Source organism: Trachypithecus francoisi, unplaced genomic scaffold, assembly GCF_009764315.1.
Source record: "Trachypithecus francoisi isolate TF-2019V2 unplaced genomic scaffold, Tfra_2.0 Lachesis_group2, whole genome shotgun sequence".
In the NCBI taxonomy this organism is placed as follows: Eukaryota; Metazoa; Chordata; class Mammalia; order Primates; family Cercopithecidae; genus Trachypithecus; species Trachypithecus francoisi.
This window is the reverse complement of record NW_022681465.1, coordinates 59077878-59096437: the sequence shown is the minus strand read 5'-3', so window position 1 is coordinate 59096437 and position 18560 is coordinate 59077878.

Here is an 18560-nt window from a genome sequence, read left to right as displayed (position 1 = left end):
GGTGCAGTTTCCCCCATGTTACTCTCTTGATAGTGAGTGAATTCTCATGAGATCTGATGGTTTAAAAGTGGCACTTCCTCTTTGCTCTGTCTTTGTCCTCTTGCCATGTAAGATGTACCTGGCTTCCCCTTCACCTTCTTCCATGACTATAAGTTTCCTGAGGACTCCCCAGTCTAATTTTTATAAATTACCCAGTCTCAGGTAGTTCTTTATAGCAGTGTGAGAATGGACTAATACAAGAGCTTAATAAAATGTCAGATTTCTAAAGGCATTAAAGAGTTAAAGCTACATGTATAATATTTCATGTATATAATATACACCCAAATTAGAGGAGAAAGTATTTAAAGTAACAATATTTGGTGTCCATTTGTACATATTCAGTTTATGTATTCTGATGTAAGACCCAGGCATCAGTATTATTATTATCTTTTTTTTTTTTTTTTTTTTTTTTTTTTACAAAGCTCCAGATAATGCTAAAGTTGGCAGGTTTGGGCAGCAATTACCTAGGAAAAGCAACAATATTTCATCAGAAATCTTCAGGGAAAAGTGAGGGTCAGTGATTTTTAGAGTGTTTTGTGAAAATTTGATTTTAGCAGCAGCACCTGAAATGACATCAGATGGAAGACTAGGAAAGGGAGAAGCAAGTATACTCCACGCCCAATTTAGCCTAAACATCAATAGCTTTGTGTGTGGGTATATAATTTTTTTTCCTTCAAAAGCATCCTCCTACTAAATATCTTTAAAAAACACTAATGTAACTTTACCCAAGAGAGTCCTAGATACGCAAAAAATTTCGCCAAGATCACAGAGATAATTTAAAGTGCTCAGAATATGTTCTGTTGGGAGTTCATCATATAGTCTTTTTTATAATTCTTGTAGTTCAAATTTAGTAATTATAAGTATGTTAATTATTTCTGACTTTGGTTTTAAATTAAGTTCATATAAATCAAAAATGATCAAATATTTGAAGAATGGCTGTCTTGGGATTCTCTGAAAGTCAAAGAATTTGAAAATTTTGGCCACAAGTCAAACGTTATTTATTTAATATATATACTCCACCTAGTGTCAACTAGATGAAACTGCAGTCACATGATAATGAGGCTAGAAAGCCTGTAATTTTATGAAGTTCAGTTTCAAAGTTATTATTAAGATTGTTTAGTGCAATCTATTCAAATTATGAGGTGGTACAAGTTAATCGTGTTTTCTGCAAATGCTACACTGGTATGTATTATTAGTCACACGGAGAAATAGGTAAACACTAGAGCACAGTTATACTTTCTATTGATAAGTAGTGTGGCACATGTTATTAACCCCAGAACTTCCACGGACTAGCAATTTGCCAATAACTTTAGTGTAACTCACGCAGTAAGTGTATCTGTACATATCCTGCTCAATGAATTATTAGGAAAGGGAAATTCAACCAATTTTTAACAATATAATGAGCTGAATTCTGAAAGTTAGTATTCTCAGGGACATATATTGATTTTTATTTATTTTTCAACTTTTATCTTAGGTTTAGGGCTACATGTACAGGTTTTTTATATAGGTAAACTCATGTTATGAAGATTTGTTGTACGTATTATTTCATTACCCAGTTACTAAGCCTAGTAGCCAATAGTAATTTTTACTGACTCCTCTCCCTCCTCCCACTCTCCACTCTCAAGTAGGTCCCAGTGTCTGTTGTTAACTTTTTTTGTTTACATGTATTCTTATTATTTAGCTCCCACTAATAAGCGAGAACATGTAGTGTTTGGTTTTCTGTTCCTGTCTTAGTTTGTTTAAAATAATGGCCTTCAGCTCCATCCATGTTGCCACAAAAGACATGGTCTCATTCTTTCTTATGACTGCATAGTATTCCATGATGTGTATGTACCACGTTTTCTTTATCCAGTTTGTCATTGATAGGCATTTAGGTTGATTTCATGATGATGTTATTGTGAATAATACTGCAATGAACATTAGTGTGCATGTGTTCTTATGGTAGAATGACTTATATTCCTCTGGGTATATACTAGTAATGGGATTGCTGAGTCAGATGGTAGTTATGTTTTAGCTCTTTGAGGAATTGCCATGTGGCTTTCCACAATGGTTGAACTAATTCACATTACTATCAAGAGTGTATTAAGGTTCCTTTTTCTCCACGATTTCACCAGCATACTAACTTTTAACTATTTTATAATAGCCATTCTAACTGATACGAGATAGTATCTCATTGTGGTTTTGATTTGCATTTATCTAATGGGCAGTGATACTGAGCTATTTTTCATATGATGGTTGGCCATATGTATATCTTCTTCTGAAAATGGTCTGTCCAAGTCCTTTGCCCACTTTTTAACGAGGTTATTTTTTCCTTGTAAATTTGTTTAAATTTCTTATAGATCCTGGATATTAGACCTCTGTCAGATGCATAGTTTGCAAATATTTTCTCTCATTCTGTATATTGTATGTTTACTCTGTTGATAGTTCCTTTTGCTGTGCAGAAGCTTAGTTTTATTCGATCCTATTTATTTTTGCTTTTTATGAAATTGCTTTTGGTGTCTTTGTACAGAAAGCTTTTCCCATTCCTACGTTCAGAATAGTGTTGTCTAGGATGTCTTCCAGGGTTTGTATAGTTTTGATTTTACATGTAAGCCTTTTTAAAAATTTCTGTATATGGTGTAAGGGAGGGGTCCAGTTTCAATCTTCTGCATATGGCTAGACAGTTATTCCAGCACCACCTTTTGAATAGACAGTCCATTCTCCAATGCTTATTTTTGTCAGTTTTATGGAAAATAAGATGATTGTAGGTGTGCATCCTTGTTTCTGAGCTCTTTATTCTGTTCCATTGGACTATGTGTCTGTTTTTGTACCAGTACTATGCTGTTTTGGTTACTGTAGCCCTGTTAGTATAGTTTGAAGTTGGGTAGTGTGATGTCTCCAGCTTTGTTCTTTTTCCTTAGTATTGCCTTGGCTATTCAGCCTCTTTTTTGGTTCCATATGAATTTTAAAATAGTTTTTTTTCTAGTACTGTGAAGGATATCATTGGTAGTTTAATATGGATAGCATTGAATCTATGAACGGCTTTGAGTAGTATGGCCATTTTAATGGTAGTGATTCTTCCTATCCATGAGAATAAAATGTTTTTTTTTCATTTGTTTGTGTCATCTCTGATTTCTCCGAGTAGTGTTTTGTAGCTCTCATTGTAGAGGTCTTTTACCTCTCTGGTTAGCTGTATATTTATCTTTGTGTGTGTGTGTGTGTGTGTGTATGTGTGTGTGTGTGTGTCAATTGTGAATGGGATTGCAGTCCTGACTTGCCTTTCAGTTTGGCTGTTGGTGTATAGGAATGCTAGCGATTTTTGTACCTCGATTTTGTGTTCTAAAATTTTGTTGGAGTTGTTTGTCAGCTTAACCAGCTTTTGGGGTTGAGACTATGGATTTTCTAAATATAGAATAATCTTGTCTACGAACAGTGATAGTTTTACTTACCCTCTTTCTGTGTGGATGAACTTTATTTCTTTCTCTTGCCCGATTATTCTGGCCAGGACTTCCAATACTGTGTTGAATAGGACCAGTGAGAGAGGGCATCCTTGTCTTGTGCCAGTTTACAAGAGGAATGGTTCCAGTTTTTGCCTATTCAATGTGATATTGGTTGTGGGTTTGTCATAGATGGCTCTTATTATTTTGAAGTATGTTCCTTCAATACCTAGTTTATTGAAAATTTTTAACATGAAGCGATGTTGAATTTTATTGGAAGCCTTTTGTGCATCGATGGAGATAATCACGAGTTTTTTTTTTCTTTAGTTCTATTTATGCAATGAATCACATTTATTGATTTGCATACATAGAACCAAACTTGCAGCCTACTTGATCATGGTGGATTAGCTTTTGGATGTGCTGCTGAATTCAATTTTCCATATTTTGTTGAGGATTTTTGCATTGATGTTCATCAAAGATATTGGCCTGAAAATTTCTTTTATTATTGTATCTCTGCCAGGTTTTGGTATCAGGATGATTCTGGCCTCATAGAATAAGTTGTGGAGAACTTCTTAGTTATTTGGAATAGGCTTCAGTAGAAATGGTACCAATGCTTTTTTATACATCTGTTAGAATTCAGCTGTGAATCCATCTTGTCCTAAGGTTCTGAGGTGTTTTTTAATTTTATTTGTTTGTTTATTTTTTAATTTTTTTGGTTGCTAGGCTATTTATTACTGACTCAATTTCAGAGCTCATAATTAATCTTCTCAGGGAATTAATACCTTTCCGGTTCAGTCTTGGGAGTGTGTATGTTAGGAATTTATTCATATCTTCTGATCTTCTGGGTTTTCTAGATTGTGTGCATAGAGGTGATCATAGTAGTTTCTTTTCTTTCCTTCCTTTCTTTCCTTCCTTCCTTCCTTCCTTCCTTCCTTCCTTCCTTCCTTCTTTCTTCTTTCCTTCTTTCTTTCTTTCTTTCTTTCTTCTTTCTTCTTTCTTTCTTTCTTTCCTTCTTTCTTTCCTTCCTTCCTTCCTTCCTTCCTTCCTTCCTTCCTTCCTTCTTTCCTTCTTTCCTTCTTTCCTTCTTTCCTTCTTTCTTTCTTTCCTTCTTTCTTTCTTTCTTTCCTTCTTTCTCTTTCTTTCTTCTTTCTTTCTTTCTTTCTTTCTTTCTTTCTTTCTTTCTTTCTTTCTCTTTCTTTCTTCTTTCTTTCTTTCTTTCTTTCTCTTCTTTCTTTCGTTTTGTGACAGGGTCTCTCACTTTGTCACTCAGGCTGGAATGCACTGACATGATCGTCGTTCAGTATGTCCTCTATCTCGTGGGCTCAAGTGATCCTCCACCTTGAGTCCCCAAGTAGCTGAGACTATAGGCACTCAGCACCATGCCAGCTAATTTTTCACATTTTATTGTAGAGATGCGGTTTTGCCACTTTCGCCAAGCTGGTCTTGAACTCCTGAGCTCAAGTGATTCACCCGCCTTGACCTCCCAAAGTGGTCAGATTATAGGCGTAAGCCACCGCGCCAGGCCCATAGTAGTTTCTGATGGTGATTTTTATTTCTATGGAGTCAGTGGTAACATTTTTTTTTGTCATTTCTAATTGTATTTATTTGGATCTTCTCTCTCTTCTTCTTTATTAATCTACCTAGTAGCCTATCTATGTTATTGATGTTTTTTTTTTTTTCAAAGACCAGATTCCATAATCTTTTGAATGCTTTTCATGTCTCAATTTCCTTCAGTTCAGTTCTGATTTGGTTTATTTCTAGTCTTCTGCTATCCTTGGGGTTGCTTTGTTCTTGCTTTTCTAATTCTTTCAGTTGTGATTTTAGGTTGTTAATTTGAAATCTTACTAATTTTTTGATGTGGGCATTTAGGATTATTAATTTCCGACTTAACACTGCCTTAGCTGTGCCCCAGAGATTCTTCATTCTCATTACTTTCAAAGAAATTATTGATTTCTGCCTTAATTTCATTATTTACCCCCAAAGTCATTCAGGAGGATGTTGTTTAATTTCTATGTAGTTTTATGGCTTACAGCAAATTTTTAGATTTGAATTTTATTTTTATTGCATTGTAGTCTAAGAGTGCATTTCCTGAAGATTGTTTTATGTCTGATTATGTGGTCAATATTAGAGTATGTATATGTTTCAGTGAGAAGAATGTATATTCTGTTGTTTTAGGGTGGAGAGTTCTGTATAGATGCCAATCAGATCCATTTGGTCCAGTGTTGAGTTCAGGTCTTGAATACCTTTGTTAACTTTCTGTCTCAACAATCTGTCTATAACTGTCAGTGGAGTGTTGATGTCTCCTACTAGTATTTTGTGGGACTCTAAGTCTCTTTGCAAATCTCTAAGAACTTGCTTTATGCATCAGGGTGCTCCCTTGTTGGGTACATATATATTTAGGATCGTTAAGATTTCTTTTTGAATGAACTGTTTACCATTATGTGATGCCTTTCTTTGTCTTTTTTGATCTTTGTTGGTTTAAAGTCTGTTTTGGGCTGGGGGCAGTGGCTCATGTCTGTAATCCCAGAATTTTGGGAGGCCAAGGTGGGCAGATCACCTGAGGTCGGGAGTTTGAGACCAGCCTGACCAACATGGATAAATCCCCTCTCTACTAAAAATACAAAATTAGCCAGGCATGGTGGTACATGCCTGTAATCCCAGCTACTTTGGGAGGCTGAGGCAGGAGAATTGCTTGAATTCAGGAGGCAGAGGTTGCAGTGAGCTGAGATCAAGCCATTGCACTGTAGCCTGGGCAACAAGAATGAAACTGTCTCAAAAAAATAATAAAAATAAAAATAAAAATAAAATTCTATTTTGTAGAAACTAGGATTGCAAACCCTTTTTTCTGTTTTCCATTTGCTTGGTAGATAATTCCTGCATCCTTTTATTTTGAGCCTATAAGAGTCATTGATGTGATATCAGCCTCCTAAAGACAGCAGACATTTGGTCAACTTTTTTTTTTTTTTTTTTTTTTTGAGACAGAGTCTTGCTCTGTTGCCCAGGCTGGAGTGCAGTGGCGCAATCTCGGCTCACTGCAAGCTCCACCTCCCAGGTTCATGCTATTCTCCTTCCTCAGCCTCCCAAGTAGCTGGGACTACAGGCACCTGCCACCACGCCCGGTTAAATTTTTTGTATTTCTTTTTAGTAGAGACGGGATTTCACTGTGTTAGCCAGGATGGTCTTGATTTCTTGACCTCATGATTCGCCCGCCTCGACTTTCCAAAGTGCTGGGATTACAGGCATAAACCACCACGCCCAGCCCCATTTGATCAGCTTTTTTGTGCAGTTTGTCACTTGTCTTTTAACTGGAACATTTAGCCATTTACATTCAAGGTTAGTATTAGATGTGTGGCTTTGATCCTGTCATTGTGTTGTTGGCTGCTTATTATGCTGGCTTGTTTGTGTGGTTGCTTTATAGTGTCACTGGTCTGTGTACTTAGTGTGTTTTTGTATTAGTTGGTAACAATGTTTCCTTTCTATTTTTAGTGTTCCTTTCAAGATCTTTTGTGGGCTGCGTCTGGAGGTAAAGAACTCCCTTACCTAAATTTGCTTATCTGGAAAGGATCCTATTTCTCTTTCGCTTAAGAAGCTTTGCTTGTCTCAATATGAATTCTTGGTTAAGGATATTTTTTCATTAAGAACATTGAATATAGGTCCCAAATCTCTTCTGGCCTTAGGGTTTCTGCTGGTTGGTCTGCTGTTACCCTGATGGTGTTACCTTTGTGGATGACCTGCTGTTTCTCTCTCGTTGCCTTTTACATTCTTTTTTTTCGTCATTTCAGCAGTGGAAAATCTGATGATTATGTGTCTTGGTGATTATCTTCTTGTGCAGAATCTTGTGGGAGCTCTCTGCTTCTTGAATTTGACTGTTGGCCTCCTTAGCAAGTTTGGGGAAGTTTTCATGGATGATTTCCTAAAATATGTTTTCCAAGTTGTTTGCTTTCTCCTGGGATACAAAAGTATTTTTGTTCAAGTATAAATATGGCCAATGATTTTATATAAAGCATTTAAACTTAAATATTACAAAAATTATATTTGAGATGCCATTATTTAAAAAAAAACTATAAGCATGTATAAACACAGAGTGTTGCATATATGTGGGTGGTACAGAAAGGGAAAAGCATGACCTAAAACTTATCTCCTCCAATAAGCAAATTGAGACTTGGGAGACAAAGGACATGGGACACGAGACTGGAAAGATTTTTATTAATGAAAACCTTTAATTTGAAATATAGTAAAATATTGTAGTTATCAGGACATATTTTGCAACTAAATGTCTAGATTTACTTTCTGGTTCAGCAACTTCCTCATTAAGTTATTAAAATATTCTGTATCTTATTGTGTACTCTTTAAAACATGAGTAATTACATCTACCTCGTAAATCGGTGAGTGTTAAGTGAGTTACTATATGTAGAGGATCATAGGACAGGGGCCGGAAATATTTTTTGATGTTTTGCTTATTTATTTTTATTGAATTGTAACATATAAAAAGTACAAAATTCATTAGGAATAGTATCAATAAGTTATAACAGCCTGAGTATTGACATTTACCCATCACCCAGGTCAGGCCAAGAAGTACATTCATGCCAATAATACTGAATTCTCCCTCTTCTTCTTCCCAGTATCTATCTGTTCTTTGCTTGCCCAAAGTAAATATTATCTGGACTTCTAATATAATAGACAAGTTTTTCCTGTTTTGAAAATACGCTTTTGGAAATATTTAGCATGCATACCTTTGGATCTTTGCATCTGTTTTTCTAATCTTAATATACTTTTGAAATTTATGTGGTTGTGCGTAACTCATTTTCCCATTTTTACTTCCATAGTATTCTATGATACTTATGTAACACATTTATTTGTCCTTTTTTTTTTTTTTTTTTTTTTTTGACGTAGTCTCCTTCTGTCACCCAGGCTGTAGTGCAGTGGCTGGATCTCGGCTCACTGCAAGTTCCACCTCGCGGGTTCACGCCATTCTCCTGCCTCAGTCTCCCCAGTAGCTGGGACTACAGGCACCTGCCACCATGCAGACTAACTTTTTTTTGTATTTTTAGTAGAGACAGGGTTTCACCGTGTTAGCCAGGATGGTCTCGATCTCCTGACCTCGTGATCTGCCCACTGCAGCCTCCCAAAGGGCTGGGATATTTGTCCATCTTTAATGGAACAGGAAAATACCTGTTTTACTCTCTCATAGCCTTTATTCTTGAGTTAATGTTATTTTATTTTGAAGAAGAGTCAACATTCTTTAATATGGTGTAATTTGCAATTATGTTCTTTCTGTTTGGTGTTGTGGGTTTTTATTGTCTCAAGTCATTTTTTTGTCTCAGAATTGTGAAACCATTTAAGTTATTTTCTTGAAGTTTTTGTTTACTTTTCACATTTAGATCTACAATTCACTTAAAATATTTAGTTTATTTGTGAGATAGGAGCTATTTTTTCTGTATTATTTTATAGATGTGTAATATCTAATTGATATAACATCATTTTTGAGAAGACGGTCCTTTCCACGCTGCTCTTCTGTGCCTCCTATGATATAGGCCATCTGTACATAAATGCATTGGTCTGTTTCTACACTTTTCCTTCTGCTCCACAGGTCTATTTGTCGCTTCTTGCACCAAGACTCCTGATACTCATGAAATGATAGCAAATACTCAATATTTGCTGTAACACTATAGTATGTTGTAGTATTTGTCAGAGGAGGTAATCCTCTGATTTTTGTTGTATTTTTTCAATACTGTCTTGAATAATCACATCCCTCTACATTGCCATGTAAATTGTAGAACCAGCCACTCTCTTTATGCAAAACACAGAAAAACAAACAACAATAAAAACTTCAGGAATTTAGGATTTTTTGAATTGCTAGAATAATTTGGGGAGCATTAAATTATCACAACACTGAGTTTTCATTCACACATATTGTAAATTCTTCAATTATTTTTCTTTTTAACTTTGTGATAATTCAAAATTTTCTTTGTAGATATCTTCCATAACTTTCATAATTTTTTTTTTTTTTTGGATGAATTCTTGCTCTGTCACACAGGCTGGATTGCAGTGGCACGATCTCAGCTGACTGCCACCTCCGCCTCCCAAGTTCAAGTGATTCTGCTACCTCAGCCTCCTGAGTAGCTAGGATTACAGGCACATGTCACCACGCCTGGCTAATTTTTTGTATTTTTAGTAGAGACAGGGTTTTACCATGTTATAATATTTTTTTCCAGTAATTTAATAATGAAATGAGCAGTATTATTTTTGAAAATTTTATTTTCCAATGCTTTGTTTCCACCCTATGAGGGGAAAAAATCAGTCATATTGTTGAAGTCATTTATTAACTGAATTTTTATAATTAAATTGTAAATAATTTTGGTACTGTAATCACAATTGTCTGAGAACAGTGATAGTTATAGATAGTTACAATTCTTGGTCAATCTATCTAACTTTGATTTCTTTTTATTTTCTCATTACAAACACTGAGACCATATGCAAAATGTTTAACACTGGTAAAATTTGTAGATTGCTAACATTCTTAAAATTGCCTGATTTCAGAGAATAAATGAATTGCTGACAAAATTGTTTTCTATAGATTATTAATAGATACCTAGTTTGTTTTCAATACAGAAAGATCCTTTTGTCTCTGTATGTTCTAATATTTTTTTAAAAAAAACCACAAATAGATGTTAACTATCAACATTGTCTGCTTATATTGAGATGATGATAGATTTATTTTAATAATATTAACTGGGTGAATACATTCAGGCAAGTCAAATGTGGACTTTTAAATTAAAATAAATTTGGGCAAGATTTTTTTCACAATTTTGTGTTTCACTGTATTAGATTTGCTAATGTTTTCTTTGGCATATTTCATCTATCTTTAATAATTAAAATGACTTAGCTTATTAAATCAAATTTATATTAGCCTCATAAAATAATATCAGTAGCATTCAGTTCAAATTATTTTGTGAATATATGGTGGCTAAATTTTTCATGTATAAGTTAGTCATCTGTTTTGCTTAATTTCCAAACACATGGGAATGTATGTATGTATGCATGTATATATGTATGTATTTGAGACATAATCTTGCTCTATTGTCCAGGCTGGAGTGCACAGGCATGATCTCGGCTCACGACAACCTCTGCCTTCCAGGTTCAAGCGATTCTCCGGCCTCAGTCTCCCAAGTAACTGGGATTACAGCCACCTGCTATGCTGCCCAGCTAATTTTTGTATTTTTTGTAGAGGCGGGGGGGTTTCACCATGTTGGTCAGGCTGGTCTTGAACTCCTGACCTCAGGTGATCCACTAGCTTCGGTCTCCCAAAATGTTGGGATTACAGGCGTGAACCACCATGCCCAGCTGGAGATTTATTTTTTAGTTAACTTTTTGTTACTTTTCTTGTATCTTAATTCCATATATAGAGAGATCATAGCACATATTTTAAAATATTTGTAATTAAATGGGGCTGACTCTGTGGCCAAGCAAATTACAGTTAAATATTCTGAATACACTGAAAAAAATGTACTTTTCAGTTGTAGGATGCATTATTTCATATATGTCAATTTGTGTATTAGGCTGTAACATTCTGTGTCTTTTTAATATTGTAATATGCTTGCTGTAAAAATTTTTGAGAGAAGTATGTTAAAAACTAACTTTCATGTGTTTGAATGTTTATTTTAGTTTTCAAATTTCTTTATGTATATTAAATGTATGTACATGCCAAATTAAATATTGTATTTCCAGTAGAATTAAGTTTTGATCATTAAGGTGTAACATTGCTTTTCCCTTGGTTAAATCTTTCTCCAAAGCCTTCTTCATCACCCTTACAAGAGTTAAACTAGCTTTCATTAGTGCTCACATGCTATATATGTTCGATCCTATTTGTTTTCCATTTTTCTTATCTTGTAGTAGTTGGTTTCTTATAAATTATGAAGAGTTAGTTATTTCCTTATATTCCCTCTGGAAAATGTTTTTGATTTAATTATGAAATTTACTTAATTGAATGGATTATAATTATGGATATATTTGTTTAACATTTGCTTTTTATTTGCCACGTCTTTACCATATGCCTTTATTTCCTTACTCTAATTTGGATTGTTAAATTGCTTTTTACTCCTATATGGTTTTGTAGTTATACATTATTTTAAGCTTCTCAATGAGGTTAATTGTAGTTTTTAATTTGCCTCTATAGTTTTTTCAACTTGCTAGGTAATTAAATAACATCACAAAATTTCTATTCGAATTTCCATCCTCCCATTGCATATGGTACTATTGTTTTCTATTATATCTGTCTATCTTTGTGTTTATATGCATCTAGTGTACACCTATGTGTATGTGTGTCATGTTATGTGAGTGTGCATTAAATTCCACAAATCTGTTTTAACAGTAGTGTACATTCAGAAATAGCACATTTTATACTTTCTGCTGCCCTTTATTTTATGTTGCATCTCAAAACTTCCATATTAATTCATTTAAAGATAGTAATATGAGGTTTAAAGATAATAATATGAGGTTAAAAATAAAAACTTAATCTGATTTTGTTTGTTAATATTTTCTTGTTTCTTTCGTTTTTGAAGGACATTGTCAATAGGTATAGAATTTTAGGTTGATAGTTTTAGTACTTTAAATATTTTATATTACTATTGTCTGTGATCTAATTTTTAATGTCAATTAATAAGCTGACAAACTCATTTTTTTTATCATTTGATGGAAATCTGTCCTGTTGTTCTATATGATTTTATGAGTTTGCCTTTGGTTTTTTGAAGTTTTAATGGGGTCAAGATGAGGGTAAGGCAAGCGAGGCATGTAACCTGAAGTTATAAGCTGGGACTCATTCTTAAGGCCATGCAAGTAGACACACCTGTTTCTATATGTGAGTACATATGTGTTGCATATACACACATATATAGTCTAGCTTTACTAATTTTCAGCAGGAAGGTGATTCTGAACCACCTACCCTATTGTTGTCAAATTAGATACTGTATAATACTCAAGATTTTTATATCATCATTTACAGTATTAAGTGTGCTGTTGTAGTTACTTCTATTATCATTACATTTATTTTGATAACACTCAAAGTGACATTGTCAAAAGTTTGATTCCACAAAGTGTTATATTTTGGACGAATGGACCCTTTGAGAAGACATATTATTCATAGGAAACTAGTTGGTGCTAAGACGGCCTGAATCAATTTTAATTTTAGGTGCATAGACAAAGGTCCAACATACAGAAATAAGATTTGTCTGGTTCATGCAAAGAGATAAAGCAAATGAAGGAGGAAATTGAAAAAATGAATTGAATGCTAATTATCATGGGGGTGTTTTTGGGTCCTTGTCAGTTGTTTAAGAGAAAAACAAAGACAACGACATTAAATTCCCTTAAAATCTTATTTCACACTGTGGGGGCTAGGAAGTATGGCTCTCATCTGACCTTGTAAACATAGACAAGAATTTTGGAACATCACTTGTATTATTGCTAATGTGATTTATTTTTATATTTTTGTTTGCTTAACATGCCAAGTTAATCAACTGTTGATCACTGCTTTCCCATTTCCATCACTTATCCCATCACTGCTCTCATAATTGACTTGTCCTAGGTGTGATTTCATGCTGATCTGGACACTCCCATTCCACTAGCATTAAGAAGCTTCTGCAATAATTGATTTTACTCTTGGCCCTAAGTTCCCAAATTGGACCATTTAATTGTTACAAATGTCCCTTACATTGGCAGGTTCCCCCAGATTCAATTATTTGATTCTACTATAAATTCATGTTTTCCTATTCCCTTAAACCGTCTCTATTCAGGTAGTTCTGATACTGTTATCATATTTTAATGAAATCCACATGCTGAAGGCATTACAAATAGAGCTGCGTATATCTTCAAAATAAATTGTCTGAAATATCTAAACAGAAAACAAAGATAAAAAGGATGGAACACCAGAAAACAAAAAAAAGAGAATAAACTGTATCCTGGTGTCCCTTAAAAAAATATCTTGAATCCTATTGCATGCCTAGTTCCTAACACGGAAAAATTTCAGAGGAAATTTGTACATCATTGGTCACTCTTTCTCTTCATCCAGATTCTCTTTCTAGGCTGAACATTTGCTTTTTCTGTCTCTTGGCATTATTCTGACTCATGCTCTTTTTAGCCATTTCTTTCCCCTGGAAATGTTCTTTTGGTTGGCATTTCAGGATTTCAAAACTGTTAAGTGATCTTAAGTTTACTCTAAGGACACATTTATATCTCCAGACTCTTTTGTGAAATGAGATCACCACAGCCGTATAACTGGATTTGCTTTATCACTCAATCAATACTCCTTTCACAGAGAGGTGACCGGAGAAATCTCAGGGAAAGCAGTGACTGAAAGGGAAAATGAGTTTGAATAGAAATGGAGACACAAGAGCATAGAGAATTCTTTCTATAGTAATCTTGAGAAATAAAGAAATTTAGGATGAGAATCATTGCACCTACAAAAATTATCTGTTCTTTATTTTTTTAACGTCTTTATTCTTTAACTCTCTGTATATTTATTATTCTTACATCTATCCAGTGCTGTCCCATTTATTTCTTTTTCAACTTTATTTTGCTGTTTTCCTAAAGAGATCATCTACTCCAATTTGTCTCTCTGCCTTAGTTACACTTTTCTTTCTAGGTAAACTCTTAAAAGAAGCTAGAAATTAAATTTAAAATGTTTACTATAAATATATTTACATGAGACTTCCAAATACATGCATGTTTTTGTATAATTTTACAACAACTCTGATTGCTGTGAAAGCATTATTATTAATTGTATTAATAATTCTATAAGAAAACATAGGTGTTTAGAAAATTACTTATTCAAAAAACTTGAATAAAAAGAAGTAAGTTATAGATTAAAACCCCTTAGTATAGTTTAGTGATTTTGATTAATTTCTCCAAAATTTATGGTATTCTTGTATTATCTTCTAAAGCACAAATAAAAAATAAACCTAATTACTAATCTTATGGCAAACAAAAAGTCTTAGTTTCTCACTAGATCTATTTCACTATCTTCCAAACAATTTAAAACATCAAAAACTATAGGAGCATTTTCTTCAAAAGCAGGTAGCCATACTCTCATTATTTTATTTTATTTTATTTTCACAATGTTGACAGTAGCCTTCTACACTGAACTTTGAATCACAGACATGTATAGATGTACAATTTTAGGTAAATTATTTGAAAATAAAATGATGTAAACAAGAACCACAACAAAAGTTTAAAAATTAACAAAATAAAACAGCCATTTTCTCAGTACTTTGAGTGAGTTTGGAATTTTGACTACTTTGTGTTTGAATATTTGTTATTTGCTTTGAAATGTAAAATTTTCTGGTTATACTCACTTTAAAATTTAGCTAATCCATTTATAGTTCTAATTAATATTTTTGTTATAGCAAAAGGAAATTTGATTTACAATGATTTCATTGCTTTTTTTTATTCTGTATTTTAAGATTAGCCAATCATTCCTTCTGCTATAAACTGATTATGTTACCTGTAATGGAAGTCAGAATGAGCATCCATTTGAAACAAAGACTATTGTGATGGTTAGCTTTATGTGTTAACTTGGCTGGATTAAGGGATGCCTACGTAGCTGATAAAACATTATTTGTATGTCTGTGAAAGTGTTTTGTGGGAAAAAAAATGACAATTGAATCAGTAGATTGAGTAAACAAGTTCTGCCCTCACCAATGTAGGTATTATCCATACACGTGCATTGTGTATGTGTGTGCATATAGTATGTTTAGTTTTCACTCTTCCCAGAGAGAACAAAATCAAGTCCTGAATAGAATTCTAAAAGATATGCATCTACAGATATTCCTGAGTATGCCATTTAATCATAAAATATATGTAATGGCCCAAGAACGTCTAGGTATATATTTTTTCCTACTTTTATTTTAGGTTCAGAGGGTACATGTTCAGGTTTGTTACATAGTTAAGTTGCATGTTGCTGAGGCTTGGTGTACAAGTGACCCTGTCACTAAGGATGTGAGTATAGTACCCAATAGGTAGCCTTGCAACCCACACCCCACTTCCCTCTCTCCTCCCTCAAGCAGTTCCCACCACCTGTTGTTCCTATCTTTGTCCCCATGTTTATTCAATATTTAGCTTCCATGTACAAGTGAGAATATGCAGTATTTGGATTTCTGTTTCTGCATTAATTCACTAAAATATGGGCCTCCAGCTCCATCCATGTTGCTTCAAAGGACATCATTTCATTTCTTTAATGGTTGCATAGTATTCCATGGTGTATATGTACCATATTTTCTTTATCCAGTCCACCATTAATGGGCATCTTGGTTGATTCTATGTCTTTGCTATTGAGAGGTGACAATGTGCTAGCAGCCCTCACTCTCAGCGCCTCCTTGGCCTTGGTGTCCACTCTGGTGGCACTTGAGCAGCCCTTCAGCCTGCCACAGCACCGTGGAAGCCCCTCTCTGGGCTGGCTGAGGTCCGAGCCGCCGCCCTCTGCTTGCCTTGCTGGGAGGTTTGGAGGGAGAGGCGCGGGCAGGAACCGGGGCTGTGCTTGCGGGCCATTGTGAATTCCTGTGGGCACAGGCGTGGGCTCCGGGCACCCGCACATCAAGCAGCCTGCCGGCACTGCCGGCCCAGGGCAGTAAGGGGCTGAGCAGCCGGGCTAGCAACTGCTGAGGTTGTGCCGGGTCCCCCAGCAGTGCCGGCCGACCAGCCTGCCCTCGCTGCTCTCAAATTCTTGCAGGGTTTAGCCGCCTCCCCGCAGGGCAGGGCTCAGGACCAGCAGCCCTCCATGTCTGAGCTCCTGCCCTGCGGTGGGCTCCCACGCGGCCTGAGCCTCCCCTGGAGCTGAGCCTCCCCTGGGCACCGCCCCCTGCTCCAGGGCAACTGGTCCCATGGACAGCCCAAGGGCTGAGGAGTGCAGGCCTGGGACTGGTGGGCAGCTCTGCCTGCACCCCCTTGCAGGATCCACTGGGTGAAGCCAGCTGGGTTCCTGAGCGGGATGGGGACTTGGAGAAATTTTACATCTAGCTCAAGGATTGTAAATGCACCAATCAGCACTCTGTGTCTAGCTCAAGGATTGTAAATGCACCAATCAGCACTCTGTATCTAGCTCAGGGTTTGTAAATACACCAATCAGCACTCTGTGTCTAGCTCAGGGTTTGTAAATACACCAATTGGTACTCTGTATCTCCCTAACTCTGTATCTAGCTAACTAGCACTCTGTGACTGTGTGTCTAGCTCAAGGATTGCAAACACACCAATCAGCACTCTGTCAAAAAGGACCAATCAGCTCTCTGTAAAACAGACCAGTCAGCTCTCTGTAAAATGGACCAATCAGCAGGATGTGGGTGGGGCCAGATAAGAGAATAAAAGCAGGCCGCCCCAGCCAGCCAGCTAGTCCGCAACCAGCTGGGCTCCTGTCGTACACTGTGGAAGCTTTGTTCTTTCACTCTTTGCAATAAATCTTGCTGCTGCTCACACTCTCAGTCCACGCTGCCTGTGAGAGGCGTAAGGCTCACTGTGAAGGTCTGCAGCTTGACTCCTGATGGCGAGACCACGAACCCACCAGAAAGAAGAAGCTCCAGACACATATGAATGTCTGAAAGAATAAACTCCGGACACACCATCTTTGAGAATTGTAACACTCACCGTGAGAATCCACGGCTTCACTCTTGAAGTCAGTGAGACCAAGAACTCACCAATTCCGGACACACTGTGAAAGGAGAACTGCTATGAACATTTGAGTGGGTGCATCTTATTGATATAGTAGTTTATTTTCTTTTGAGAGTAAACTCAATAGTGGGATTTGTGGGTCGAATCATAGATCATATTCCTATTTTTAAGTTTTCTGAGAAATTTCTGAACTACTTTCAACAGTGACTGAACTAATTTACACTCCCATGAACAACCTATAAACATTTTTTCTCCACAGCCTCACCCTCAATAGCATTTTTTTTTTTAATAACAGTAGTCATTCTAACTGGTACTAGATGGTATCCCATTGTGCTTTTGATTCACATTTCTCTAGTGAGTAGTAATGAGCATTTTTTAATTGTTGCCCTCATGAATGTCGTCTTTTGAGAATTGTCTAGTAATGTCCTTTGCTTATTTTTTTAATGGGATTATTTCCTTTTTGCTTGTTCATTTGTTTAAATTCCTTATATATTGTGGAATTAGACCGTTGTCATATATATTTGCAATTTTTTTCTCCCATTCTGTAGGTTGTCTGTTTACTCTTTTAATAGATTCTTTGCTGCACTGAAGCTCTTTAGTTTAATTAGATCCCGCTTGTCAATTTTTGTTTTGGTTGCGTTTGCTTTTGGAGACTTTGTCATGAAATTTTTGCCAGAACCCGTGCCGAGAATGGAATTTCCTAGTTTGTCTTCAGAGTTTTTATTGTTTTAGGTCTTATATGTAAACAATAACCATCTTGAGTTGTTCTTTAATATGGTGTAAGAAAGGAGTCAGTGTCAGTCTTCTGCATATGGCTAGTGTAGGCATATTTTAATTAAGTATATAGTGGATATTAGTAGTATAAGTATTACCAGTAGTAATATTTGATATTTACTACTCAAATTTTGCTCAAATTTTCAATATGAGAAAAATATTTTCAAATATTACCAGGCACAGTGGTGATATTTCTCTGTGCAGTTTTGCCCTTAATGTAATGTATCTCTTTCCATCTGTTTCTAATATTTGTTAATATTTTTATTTAGCATTATTTTAGAGAATAAATTTAGTTGTAGGCTTGGTGGATGTTTTCACGGTATGTTTATTTTTGTTTTTTTTTTTTTTTCCTACTCTGTCTATCCTGATGAATGTTGATGACCATGTGTACTTGTTAGGAAGCACTTGATTATTATTCACATCTTCTGACAAATGGTACATTATATGAATGATTGTTTCTACACTTAAATAGTTCCATTAGAAGTAATAACACATAATACAATGTAATACAATATTGAACTAATTTCAAATGATCGTTTTAAGTTACCTATGAAAAGAACAATTATTACTTTTTCTTTTCTTTTATTTTTTTGAGATGGAGCTTCACTGTGTTGCCCAGGCTGGAGAGAAGTGGCATGATCTCAGCTCACTGCAACCTTCGCCTCCTGAGTTCAAGTGATT